Genomic DNA, 14,389 nt, shown 5'->3' on the forward strand with positions numbered 1-14,389 from the left:
TTCATAGAGCGGAGCATCGTCTTTTATGCTAAAATTCACATTCCTGGCTAGCATCGATTACATACAAACTGACCAATCGGAGGATGACATTTCAAACATATCGCATGACGACAATCCCACTTTCCGTTGTCCAGCTCACCAGAAATGACAAGGCAAAATCCAACATTCCTGCTCGAACAGGCCGGACGGGCCCATAATAAAAGACCTCAACCCATATCTGTAATTAAGCCATAAAGGAAGGAACAGAAGCAGATGAGAAGCAAGAAAGAAGGGTGTGTGCTGTACCATAAACTCAGCAATGTCCTACTCTTTGATCTCTATCTGACCAGCTGCTTAACAAGGAACTGGCTCAACGAGGTCAGCCTCGGGCAAGGGAGTCAGTTCGTTCAGGTCACACAAAAGTCAGCTAAAGGTGTACGTGTCCAAAGGACTCGTTCGACCGTAGTCATCGGCCTATGTGAGGGCAACCACACAAAATGGCTGCCGTACACAAAATGGAACCCGAGGGTTCGAAAGAAATCCCTGAATACGTAGTGTTCTCATTGATCGATTATGACGAAAACACTCGTACATTCCGCATTCGTCATTTGCGGTCCGCTGATACCAAAATCGTCATTATCCGACAACCTTTATTGAACTGTTTCAGAATTACGGAACCACAGAGCCTCCTTTTGCCCTTACATAGGCAACAAACCCATACCCATGTCAGTCTGAATCCAGGTCTATATTCATCAGATCATCAAGATGTTGCTGTAGCATCATCCTAGTACTTAGCAACTCTCTCTGGACAGGTCTCCTTGCACACGAAGTAGCACAAAGGCCACAAATAGCAGGAGCACACTGTACGCAAAGACAGAACAGGAAAAAGAAAGCTAAGATCATCCCAATGACCATCAGAATCTTCCATCCCCACGTGGATAACAATCGCCAAAACCATTCCATCAACGACCAATCTCCTTCGTCTATATGTACAGACTCTGAGATCTTATGTAGTCTGGAAATGGCCTGGTAAACTGTCGGAGCGTTGTCTGGAATGAAAACGCAGCAGCTCGACTGAATCAATTTACACACCCCACCTCTATCTGCAAGTATGACATCTAACGCAACTCTGTTCTGAAGAGTCATAAGACGATCCGACTGGAGCTCAGCAGTCAAGTTACTAAGGGCACCGGCAGTTTCGACTATGGTGGACTCAACCACTCTTGTCAACTGTCGAATGTTCCTGCTATTAGCCATAGGTCCCCAGAACGGCAGAAAACCCTTAAAGAAATCTCCCAATTCTTGTCCTGCGGTATCTTCCTTACTGAAGACACCTCTAGCAACTCTCGTCTTATGGTAATCTGCAGCAGCTGTAAATGTGGAAGGCAACAGGAACGAAACAAAACATGTGCCCGAAAAGTCAGGGGGCAACCATGTGTATGCTTTATCGTAACAGATGCAATCGGTACCCTTAGCTGCTAGGAACGCTGGGGAAGTCTGAGACGCAAATACATAAGTCTCAGGGCAAACACTCTTCCCTAACTGAGCTATCGGATTCTTGCCATTACCCTGCAGACAATAATGACCCTGATGGGGCACTATCCAAATCGTAGGGGATCTTTTCGCTCGCTGGTTAACACTCAAACTAACTCCATATCCTGTAACGTTCCATCCAATGTATGCTTGTGTCTCATCTCTCGGGATAGTCTCATACGAACTAATTCCCCTAATCATATCGACTATACCCTTGACCAGAGCACTAGTCTTCGGACTATCCTTCACGGAACATTGGGGATAGACTCCATGAGCATAAATGAACATCGTTCTGTATACCCAAATAGAACAATTGTAGCTAAAAGGCAAAACCAAGTAAGGAATACCTTTATCGGTAGTATGGGGCATGAGGCCACAAACCCAACAATATGTCGTGTTCATTACTAGCTGATGTTGATGCAGGAGCTGAACAAAGGAATTGTTAGCCAATTCCAGTCTTCTAACAGTCTCATGTTTGGGCAGAGGGTGAAAAGAATGTGAAGAAATAGTGGGAGGAGGCATAGGTTGCATAGTGGGCATGAACGCCACGTGAAAAGAGAATGTCACATAACCAATTAAAAACATCATTAAGCTAAGCAACATAAACAAACACAATATTAAAAAACGTTTTCTGCTCATTAATTTACAGATTTTGCTCTTGAAGCTTATTCTTTCAACAGGTCTCTCCATCTCGAAACACTCAATCATCTTTAATTGCTGCTCGCGGCGGTAGGGTGTTCCGTGCTAAGGAATGCGTCTGTCAGTCCAGGGAAACTCCCTTAGACCAACCAGAACCGTCGACCTAACGTCTTCGGCTTGCACTCCAAAGACTTGACACCGCGACCCTATAGCTGAACCCGGATGGTGGTTCGAAAAACAAAAATCAAAATAGTTCCTCGGAGGAGAGCTAACCTTAAAAATCAGTAAAAAAAAGAATTGTATCACTTTATTTGTCCAGCGACTCTCGGTCGCAAATTATAACGCTCTTTGCCAGGCAATGTCTGTTCACGGAAAAAAAGCTCAGGTTCAACAGTGTTCAAACGATTCAATGGAGGCACATCTTCTTGCAGAAGATCGTCACTTTCTTTCTCAGAGTTCGTTCCAATCAAACGGGCATCGCTAAAAGGCAGAAAACGAGGCACGGTCTGTCTCAGAATCAGGAAGTCCTTTCTGGACCCACCGGTCGTACGGCAGAGGCAAAGGGGCTCTCTTACAATGTACGCCGTGGATCCAGTTCTTTTTAGCGTGCACTCGTACTGCGGAACGGGTGGCCAAAAGGACTAAGTAGGGGGCGTTCCAGCGGGGCTGCTCGCCCTTGGACCAGGTTCGATGGCGTGTCCTGGATCTTCAGAAGCTTGTGGCATTGTATCATGAACCTGTTAATGCAAAACACGCAATTTAGCCGTCAATTCGTACAGGTAGTCAAGCAATACAGGATGTTCTATCTCACTAAATTTCGTTGGCCGCGGCACTCCCCAATATTTGCCGGGCGACCAAACACTACCTCATATGGACTAAGTCCCATTCGCGAATGCACAGTCATTCTAGTGGACAAAAGGGCTAATGGCAAGGCATCTGGCCATTGTCAACCAGAGCTCGCTTGAATCTTGGCTAGTTTCAGCTTAAGGGTGCCATTATAGCACTCAACTAAACCAGCTGGTTGGGGTCGGATCATTTGCAGCGTGGAACTTCTGCCGAATACCTAATCCATCACATACTTTCTTCATCACTAGACCCACAAATTCACTCCCATTGTCACTCCAGATCATTCTCGGCAAACCAAACCTAGGGAAAAATTCCTTAATGAGGGCTTTCGCTGTGGACAAGGCAGTGTTATCTTTCAAAGGGTAAGCTTCCACCCATCTCGAAAAAGAGCAAACAACCACTAATACATATTTCAGGTTGTTGCACCTCTCCATATGGATGAAATCTAGCTGCAAAGCCTCGAACGGATACGTTGGAGGAGCAAAATGACCAGCTGGAGTTCCCTTACCAGGATTGTACATCAAACACACCATACAATTCTTAACCAGATTCTCTGCACACTTAGGAATACCAGCATTCTGCCATACTGGAGCTAACAACTTGCAAATCCCTTTCACGCTGATATGAGCCAATCCATGAGCCATCGTAACCACTGGAAGCACATACACATCGGGTAACAACCATCTCTGATGCTCTGACAACTCAATCCAACAACCATTCGAATCCAATTTACCCTTACGCTCTCTCCATTCATTCAACTCTTTCTCTGTAGCTTCAGCTTGGATGGATTTCACACTCTCAATCGTATCTTCACACATACTTCTATCCGGAACCCCTCTCGCCGGACCCACAAACATACATTCGACTCATCACATCTCTTGCAGTTTCTTTCGCAACTTCATCTGCAAACGCATTACCACGACCAACATCATCCGTAATTTTCTTATGCGCACTGCATTTCACAATCGCAACTTGCAACGGCAAAGTAAGAGATTCAAGAAGTTCATTCACCAACTGACCATGCTGAATCTTAGTTCCATGCGAAGTCAGGAACCCACGCTCTCTCCACAAACGTCCAAAACTATGAGCCACACCAAACGCATACTGGCTATCGGTATGCACAGTCACTCGTTTTCCTTTCGACAACACACACACTCTTGTCAATGCAATCAACTCTGCTGCTTGCGCTGAATTATGTGGGATACGTGCAGCTTCAACAATCGTATGCAAAGTCGTAACAGCATATGCCGCAGTCGTATCACCATTCGGAAGCTTAAAGCACGAACCATCAACCCATAAGGTACCATCACATTCTGGAAGAGGAGTGTCCCTAAGGTCTATCCTCCCTTTCGTTTCTTCCTCTCTTTCGTTTCTTCCTCTGTCCTAAGGAAGCAATCTTGCTGTTCAACAACATCTGTCTCAACTGAAATCGGCAATAACGTGGCTGGATTTAACGTGCTGCATCTCTTTATATGCACATGTCTCGCTAATAGTGTCAATTCGTATCCCGACAACCGAGCACTAGTTATGTGCTGTGTCTTGGTACGATTCAACAAGGTATCCACTGCATGTGAAACCATCACAATCAATGTATTGTCCATCACCAAACCAGCAGACTGTTGAATCGAAAAAGCTGCTGCTGCTGTAGCTCTCAAACAACTCGGCAATGCTCTAGCTACCGGATCCAAAGTCGACGAAAAATAAGCACATGGACGTTGCTTATCGCCAAACTGTTGAGTGAAAACTGACAATGCACATCCCTCTCTCTCGTGGACATACAATGTGAAAGGCTTGCTGTAGTCGGGGGTACCCAACACAGGAGCCGAACACAACGCATTGCGCAATTCTGAAAAGCTCTTCTGACATTCGTCAGTCCAAGGAATAGGATTAGGAGTATCCTTAACAGTAAGAGTTATCAAAGGCTTCGCGAGCAATGAAAAATTAGGGATCCACCGTCTACAATATGATGTAATACCTAAAAAAGCACGTACTTCTCTGTGTGTCGTAGGCGCACTCATTTTCGCAATAGCTTGAATTCTTTCTGGGGACAGTTTCCTTCCCTCCTTCGATAAGAGGTGACCTCAGTAGGTAACTTCTTGTCGGCAATATTGCAACTTCGAAAGAGAAACCTTATGATGGAAATCAGACAAATGACGTAACAACAAAGTAGCCTCTCTACAGATCTCTTCATTGTCGGCGGCAACTAATAGATTGTCAACATACTGAATAAGAGCAGCACCATCAGGTAAAACAAACAAATCAAGTTGTGTTTTCAAAGCCTGACTATAGATCGATGGACTCTCACAGTAGCCTTGAGGAGCGCGCTTAAACTGGAAACTTCGGCTTCCTAAAGAGAAGCCAAAAATATCCCTACTCTCCACGGCAATCGGGATGCTGAAGAAAGCATTCTTCAAGTCAATCACCGAAAACCATGAGGCTGTATCCGGAATCAAAGTCATTAAAGCGGTAATATCAGGCACAACAGGAAATTGCGGAACTTCAATCTTATTCACCTCCCGAAGATCGATCACAAACCTATATACAGGAGGCTGTGAAGAATCAGTTCTTTTCAGAACAGGCAAAACAGGAGTATTGCACACATTACCTCTCGTTTTCTCAATCACACCTTTTTCAATCAGATCACAGATGATCGCCAAAAGTGCTCGCTCACCATCGCTAGAAATTTGATATTGGGGAATACGAGGCAATCTAGCATTCGCTTTCAGCGTCACAACATATGGCGGAATCTCCAGGAGACCCACATCATTAGGACCAGTAGCCCAAAGAGAATCAGGGAGAGAAGACAATTCAGGTGGAAGTCGATCTTTAGACAAGTACATCGGCAAGATCACTCTCTTACCCAATATAAGGTGTACTCCTGAAGGAGAACAATATAGCGTCGCATACAATCTCTTCAACAAGTCCAATCCCAACAAGTTCTCACCACAACCTGTCGTCAGAATGAGGGGTGCTTCAAATTCACAAGGTCCAACAGAAATAGACAACGGACTAGAAATCGGATTCGTAACCGGGGCGCCAGAAAAACCTACTGAAACATTCGTTAGGCCAGACAAAAGTGCGCCAGGGAGTTTAGGCCCACATGCATCATTGTAGGAATATGCGATTCCTAAATTGCGAAAATTAAGGAATCGCAATTTAGGAATCGCAAATTCCTATGAATTAAAAATTCGCAAAAATGTTTGCGATTTCTTCATTTTCCTTATTTGCGATTCCTTAATTGCGAATCGCAAATAAGGAATCGGTTTACATTGATTTTTCTGAAAACTCCTGAAAACTTGGTTATTTGATCAATGATCTTAAGGCAGCTTCATCACAGGAGTCCGATCTGCGCCGAGACACCCTCGGGTATTTGCGCGCAATAAAAATCCCAAAAACATAAACATTCCTAGGGGCCTAGAGGCCCATATGAATCAATGGGAAGGCATTCTCATTTTGCGAATTCGCAATTAAGGAATCGCAAAATGAGAATCTAATTTCAAGGGGGCAGGGGGGGTCCAAAGGACCCCCCCTGCACCCCTGGAATGTCACGTAAGTACATTTTACTCACACACATGTCCCAAGGGCATGTGTGTGTGTAACATGTAAGCTTCAAAAATGCATTTTTTTGCATTTTTGAAACTTTTCCCAAATTACCATGAAGGTTTACTTCATGGTAATTTTCCCCTTCCTAATTGCGAATTCGCAAATTAAATAAAATCATGCATAGCATTTAAGAAATCGCAAAATTTGCGATTTCTTAAATTGCGATAAATGATGCATCCCAAAAAAGGTTTTTGCATTCGCAAACGGACAATTTTTGCGATTCTGGCCGTTTGCGAATGCAAAAACGCTTGATGCATGTGGACCGAAGAGTGCATAATAGAACTCTTTGCAGCACCAGTATCCAACAGAAAAGGCTCTGACACACCTGATGCAATCACTTCAACATAAGGTCCACTCTGATCTACTGGAACTGAAACAACTCCCTCTCTTTGTCTATGGCTGTCCTAGCAATCATTACCATCCACATTCTCACCTTCGACATAGTAATCGTCCGCATAGTACTGAGCCGTCCTACCAGACGCACCATTCTGCTGATCAAAGCTATTCATAGAATTCTGTGGAGGCAAAGGACGCGCATTTTGACCACGACCTCTACCTCTAGGAGCTTGCTGAACACCTCAACCTCTCACACCAGAAGCACCATTTGTGCGCTGTTACAAAACCGTACAACTACTGTTGAAATGACCCTCTTCTTTGCAATACGCACACTGATTAGGGCCTACAGGAATACGCTGTTGAGAAGACTCGACCCTTTGCGAGTTTCTCTGATATTGCTGAGGTTGCTGATAATCGCGCTGATTATTACGAGACGGATACGCATGCTGCAAAAGAACCTTAGTCTTAAGCTCTTTAGTCTTCTTGTCAGATCTATCTTTCTCGTCCTTATCTCTATTTTCGTAGTATTGGGCAGTAGACAAAATCTGCGCTGACGAAGAAACAGCCCAAGAACTCTCAGAATCCTTCAACTTATTGCACAAGTTGGGAAGCAAATTATGCACAAACTTGTCAACGAACAACCGTTGACCACCTTCCGTACTCATATCCTGACCACTATGGTCGATAAACGTCTCTTTGAACCTAGTGAAAAGTCGGGCACATTTTCGTCTTTCTTCTGCTTACACGCAGACAAATTGTCCCAATTGACACGCATAGCAGGCATCATAGTCTTCATATAATCAATAATCCTACCAGGGAGATCAGCAATCACATCCTCTGGTTCAGTACCACCTACTTGTCTAGCATCTGCGACTCTAAGATTATTCCATGTATCACCCAATACCTGAGCATGATCCGTATGACGAATCAATCCCCATAAAGGCTGTGGAACAACATTGCTAAACAACATGTCTATATCAGCCAAATTCATAATGCATAAATCTGCAGTTTGAGAGAATTCCTTATAGTACCCTGCAGGATTTTTACGTGGATCAGGCAAAGTCTGCTTAAGGGCTAAAAGGGCTAAAACTTCAGCACGCTTCCATGGAACATGTACCCAAACTTGCTGAAAATTTGGAGGAATAGCTGGATTAGCTTGCGCATCACCAGGTCTCCAAACTGGGGGAACCTCTCGCATCGGATATTGTCGCGCCTTTCTCCTAACTGAAGAATCAGGCTCAAACAGTCGCTGAGAAGGAGATTCACTCCTAAACGACAACAACATCGCAACTGCTTTCTCAACATCAATACCCACTAAAGTTCCCTTTGCAAACTCAGACCATATACGGAACAACTCAGGCGGAGCTTGTCCTAACTCACCATCTTCCCATTGTTCACGAAGGAAAGAACACATCATATCAAAAACATATCTCTGTGTCGGTGCTCCCCATTGACGGAAAACATCCATAACACACGCCAGACTATAGTGCGAAGAGTACATAACCCATTTACGCGCTAAGTGATCCAACACTGTCCGTTCATCGGGACCAGGCAATTGGCTACGCAATTGCTTACGCTCTGCAACAGGAGACATACCCAATGACCCAAGAAGCGGAGAAAAGAGACCAGCAACAGTATCGGTCATTCTCTGTCGAACAGAAGGAGAAGTTGACAAAAGAACAGGAGACAAAGCAGAATGAGAGGAAACCAAAGTCGGAACAGTAACAGGAGGAGTAAACAATACAGGCGTATGAGTAGCAGACGAAGGAGGTAGCATAGCCGGCGGCCCTTGAGAAGGCTGCACCAAAAGGAATAGGAGCCAACGGAAAAGGAGCTGGCTGTTGAGGAACCACGGGTGGCAAAGCAACCAGAGGTTTTGCAACTACAGCTTGTGGAGTTGCGGTAGCACTTTGTACATAAGGGGGTGGCGAACTCAATAGATGCGACATTAAAGGATCCTTCTCAAGATCTTTCTTCTCTTCTTGCTGTTGAGGTGGCAAAGCTTGATAGCACTTATCTATTGCCATTTTACGTTGCCTAAGCAACTGTTCGCTTTCTTATTCTTCTTCATTATCCCTAAACTGTATAGCAGCTTTCACCATTGACATACCTCGTTCTCGTTTATTTCGCTTCGCTAACTTAATTTCTTTCTGTTTGGCTTCCTTTCGCCATAAGCGGAAAGAGTCAAACATCGCCGGCCGGACCTTCTTCTTGAACAGTTTAACTTCGAGATTGTCTAAAATCTCAGTTTCAAAGCTACCATAACGGGGTCACTGTAGGACACTGTCTTTCCTGGTATATTTGATCCATACCTCATTATACGCGATGGGGCCCACACCATGTTTTACTCATAGGTCGGAGTTCCAATCGGAGAAACCAGACACGAATCCTCCAATCGGGAATCCCTATTACAACCACAACAAAATATCTTTCCAAGACTGCTAAGACCACGCATCTTCGCTCACCAGTCTAGCTTCAAACTTCAAGGGAATATCAAAAACGATAGTCTCGCGAATACACGAGTCCCTCTGCTTTGGGGCCTGCAGGTACCAAATCAAAGAATCCCAAGGGGATACCAAAACAAAACTAAGGACTGGGAGACGCTCCACTCATACTTAACTGAAATGTCGATGGCGTCGCCAGAAGACCCGTCTATCGTCTCACTCTACAAATCGTCTAATGGCTCCAAGACAGGGCGACAGTCAGGGCAGCAGTCTTTCGTAGCCGTCGAAAAGCGGGGAACCTCGCAGCAAAGACCTTCGGACCACGATGACATACAGTGGTCGATGAAGTGGCAGGCCTTCCTCCAGAATTTTCACACGAAGCTCCTCACGATCTTCAGGCTTGGACCGGTACCGCTGAAGTCGCCCCACGTTGTGCACCAACTGAAGAACCGGGTTTTAGAACCCAGCGGCGCCAGGGGAAATGCCCGATGTCTTCGGGCTCACCTGTCTTAGAATACAGAGACACAGGATACTTCTCAGTGACGTCAAAGACCAAGTTTATTGGCTGCAACCAGGAACAGAGGTCTACGAAGCACAACACGGGTGGTTCGCCAGAGACTGCACAAATTCATAGAGCGGAGCATCGTCTTTTATACTAAAATTCACATTCCTGGCTAGCATCGATTACATACAAACTGACCAATCGGAGGATGACATTTCAAACATATCGCATGACGACAATCCCACTTTCCGTTGTCCAGCCCACCAGAAATGAGAAGGCAAAATCCAACATTCCTGCTCGAACAGGCCGGACGGACCCATAATAAAAGACCTCAACCCATATCAGTAATTAGGCCATAAAGGAAGGAACAGAAGCAGATGAGAAGCAAGATAGAAGGGTGTGTGCATGTATCATAAACTCAGCAATGTCCTGCTCTTTGATCTCTATCTGACCAGCTGCTTAACAAGGAACTGGCTCAACGAGGTCAGCCTCGGGCAAGAGAGTCAGTTCGTTCAGGTCACACAAAAGTCAGCTAAAGGTGTACGTGTCCCAAGGACTCGTTCGGCCGTAGTCATCGGCCTATTGAGGGCAACCACACAAAATGGCTGCCGTACACAAAATGGAACTCGAGGGTTCGAAAGAAATCCCTGAATACGTAGTGTTCTCATTGATCGATTATGACGAAAACACTCGTACATACCGCACTCGTCATTTGCGGTCCGCTGATACCAAAATCGTCATTATCCGACGACCTTTATTGAACGGGTTCAGAATTACGGAACCACAGCAAGTGCCAGAGGGATGTCAGTGGCTGTTCTGGAGAGGGAGAAGGAGAAGGAGCGAGAGCCTCCTGCAGCACAATAAAGTGCCAGTACTAGCCCTGCTGCACGGGAGACAGTCATGCAGCCAGGGTACTCCTGGTCCCCCAATTCCAAGCACGAAGTAGGTGCCAGCATCTGTTCAGGAGAGGAAGGAGGACCAATAACTCCAGCAGCGCGATAAAGCACCACTATTAGCTCCATTGTGTGGAAGACAATAACACAGGCAGGGAACTCCAGGCCCTGCAATTCCAAACTCCAGGGAGGTGTCAGTGGCTGTTCTGGAAGGGGAGGAGGATTGAGAACCCCCCAAGCGCTATAAAGTGCCACTACCAGCTATGCTGTGCAGGAGACAGACACGCAGCCAGAGGACTCCAGGCCCCACAATTCCAAACACCTGGGAGGCACCAGGGTCTGTTCTGAAGGGGGAGGAAGAGCGAGAACCCCCTGTAGCATTATAACGCACCACTACTAGCCCCACTGCATTGGGGTGAGCATGCCTGAGCCGAGGATAGGCCAATCCTCGCCAGTCAAAGCCAGGAACAGGCTGGGCTGGGCTACCCTCCTTGTTAGGTCTCGCCTGGAAATCGCATCCGAAGGATGCGTCCAGGCTGGAGACTTATAGCGAGCTGACACGGGGGAATGACGGACAAGAAACTGTCACGCGCTTCTTCCCGGCTGGATTCAGCTGCTTGCACGCGCACCAACATTCACGCATGCGCACATCACAGCCACACGCATACACAGCACTCACGCATGCGCACATACACACGCATACACAGGCACACCCCCGTCGCCGCCGCCGCACCTACACGCATACACAGAGACCCCTCCACACACACCAGCCCCTCTCCTCCCGGCTCCACTCACCCGTGTTTGGCGGGCGCTCCCCGGGTCTCCAGGCTCCTTCCCTTCCTCCGCAGCTGCAGGCTCTCAACATTCACACATGTGCACATCACAGCCACACGCATACACAGCACTCACGCATGCGCACATACACACGCATACACAGGCACACCCCCCGTCGCCGCCGCCGCACCTACACGCATACACAGAGACCCCTCCACACACACCAGCCCCTCTCCTCCCGGCTCCACTCACCGGTGTCTGGCGGGTGCTCCCCGGGTCTCCAGGCACCTTCCCTTCCTCCGCAGCTGCAGGCTCTCCCCACATCACGGGGGCCCGCTGCTAGACAGAAGGCTTCTCTGTGGCCGGGCGGTGGTAGCGCTCGGCGGGGCTCTCTCTCCACATGGGAGCCCCGCCTCCTCAGTGCGCCCGCTTCGCCCCGCGGGTCTTCACCCGGTCCCCCATCTCGGGACCGGGACTTAAAGGGAAACAGTATCCAGGGCTCCTTCCTGGTCACGGGAGCCCCGGGGCCGCAATGCTCACGCCACTTCCTGCTGCCGGCTCCTCTTCCTGGTTGCACGTCAGGTCCCGGGCCAGCAGCCAATCAGAGTGCGGCCCGGGAATGACGTCACAGAGGTGTCCCGCAGTACCGCCCCCGGCCTGCCTGACTTCTCAATTACTTTATTCAGGTTATTTTTTTATTTTAACTAACTTTGGCCAAAGCTCTTGTCAGTGTAGGCGCCCACGCCTGCTGACTTTCACCTTCTGAATAGTTAAGGTTCCGCCCGACGCCTCTCACGGGTTCCCTGGAGATGAGTTACGGCAGGCCGCCGCCTGACGTAGGAGGCATGACGTCCTTGAAGGTGGACAATCTTACCTACAGGACGTCGCCCGAAACACTTCGAAGAGTTTTCGAGAAGTATGGACGAGTAGGCGACGTCTATATCCCCTGCGACCGATACACGAAGGAGAGCCGCGGTTTTGCCTTTGTAAGATTCCATGACAAACGTGATGCCGAGGATGCGATGGACGCCATGGACGGAGCCGTACTGGATGGGCGCGAACTTCGGGTGCAGATGGCTCGTTATGGAAGGCCACCAGACTCACACCATAGCCGCAGGGGACCACCACCCCGAAGATATGGAGGCAGTGGAGGAAGTTATGGACGCCGGAGTCGCAGTCCCAGGAGGCGTCGTCGGTCGAGGTCCCGCAGTCGGAGTCGCTCCAGATCCCGCAGCAGGAGCCGCTACAGCCGATCCAAGTCAAGATCCCGCACACGATCAAGGTCTCGTTCCACATCGAAGTCCTGACAGTGAGTGCAGAGTGCGTGCAGAGTGCAGAGTGAGTGCAGAGTGAGTGCAGAGTGACAGTGAGTGCGGAGTGACAGTGAGTGCGGAGTGACAGTGAGTGCGGAGTGACAGTGAGTGCAGAGTGACAGTGAGTGCGGAGTGACAGTGAGTGCGGAGTGACAGTGAGTGCGGAGTGACAGTGAGTGCAGAGTGACTGAGTGCAGAGTGAATGCAGAGTGACAGTAAGTGCAGAGTGAGTGACAGTGAGTGCTGAGTGACAGTGAGTGCGGAGTGATAGTGAGTGCGGAGTGACAGTGAGTGCAGAGTGACAGTGAGTGCAGAGTGACAGTGAGTGCAGAGTGACAGTGAGTGCAGAGTGACAGTGAGTGCAGAGTGACAGTGAGTGCAGTGACAGTGAGTGCAGAGTGCGTGCAGAAACAGTGAGTGCAGAGTGACAGTGAGTGCAGAGTGACAGTGAGTGCAGAGTGAGTGCAGTGACAGTGAGTGCAGAGTGACAGTGAGTGCAGAGTGACAGTGAGTGCAGAGTGCGTGCAGAATGACAGTGCGTGCAGAGTGACAGTGCGTGCAGAGTGACAGTGCGTGCAGAGTGCGTGCAGAGTGACAGTAAGTGCAGAGTGCGTGCAGAGTGACAGTGAGTGCAGAGTGCATGCAGAGTGACAGTGAGTGCAGAGTGAGTGCAGAGTGACAGTGAGTGCAGAGTGACAGTGAGTGCAGAGTGACAGTGAGTGCAGAGTGCGTGCAGAAACAGTGAGTGCAGAGTGCGTGCAGAGTGAGTGCAGAGTGACAGTGAGTGCGGAGTGACAGTGAGTGCGGAGTGACAGTGAGTGCGGAGTGACAGTGAGTGCAGAGTGACACTGAGTGCAGAGTGAATGCAGAGTGACAGTGCGTGCAGAGTGACAGTGAGTGCAGAGTGACAGTGAGTGCAGAGTGACAGTGAGTGCAGAGTTACAGTGAGTGCAGAGTTACAGTGAGTGCAGAGTGCATGCAGAAACAGTGAGTGCAGAGTGCGTGCAGAGTGAGTGCAGAGTGACAGTGAGTGCGGAGTGACAGTGAGTGCGGAGTGACAGTGAGTGCGGAGTGACAGTGAGTGCAGAGTGACAGTGAGTGCGGAGTGACAGTGAGGGCGGAGTGACAGTGAGTGCGGAGTGACAGTGAGTGCGGAGTGACAGTGAGTGCAGAGTGACAGTGAGTGCAGAGTGACAGTGAGTGCAGAGTGACAGTAAGTGCAGAGTGACAGTGAGTGCAGAGTGACAGTGAGTGCAGAGTGCGTGCAGAAACAGTGAGTGCAGAGTGCGTGCAGAGTCAGAGTGAGTGCAGAGTGACAGTGAGTGCAGAGTGAGTGCAGTGACAGTGAGTGCAGAGTGACAGTGAGTGCAGAGTGACAGTGAGTGCAGAGTGCGTGCAGAATGACAGTGCGTGCAGAGTGACAGTGCGTGCAGAGTGACAGTGCGTGCAGAGTGACAGTGAGTGCAGAGTGCGTGCAGAGTGACAGTAAGTGCAGAGTGACAGTGAGTGCAGAGTGCGTGCAGAGTG

At 48.4% G+C, this 14,389-nt stretch overlaps 1 pseudogene; it reads left to right on the top strand.

Annotated features, from left to right (window-relative positions):
• Positions 1-12,221: 12,221 nt before the first annotated feature.
• Positions 12,222-12,856, top strand: LOC147747917 (serine/arginine-rich splicing factor 2 pseudogene; annotated as a pseudogene).
• The last annotated feature ends 1,533 nt before the right edge of the window (positions 12,857-14,389 follow it).

Source organism: Lissotriton vulgaris, chromosome 1_1 (genome assembly GCF_964263255.1).
Source record: "Lissotriton vulgaris chromosome 1_1, aLisVul1.2, whole genome shotgun sequence".
In the NCBI taxonomy this organism is placed as follows: domain Eukaryota; kingdom Metazoa; phylum Chordata; class Amphibia; order Caudata; family Salamandridae; genus Lissotriton; species Lissotriton vulgaris.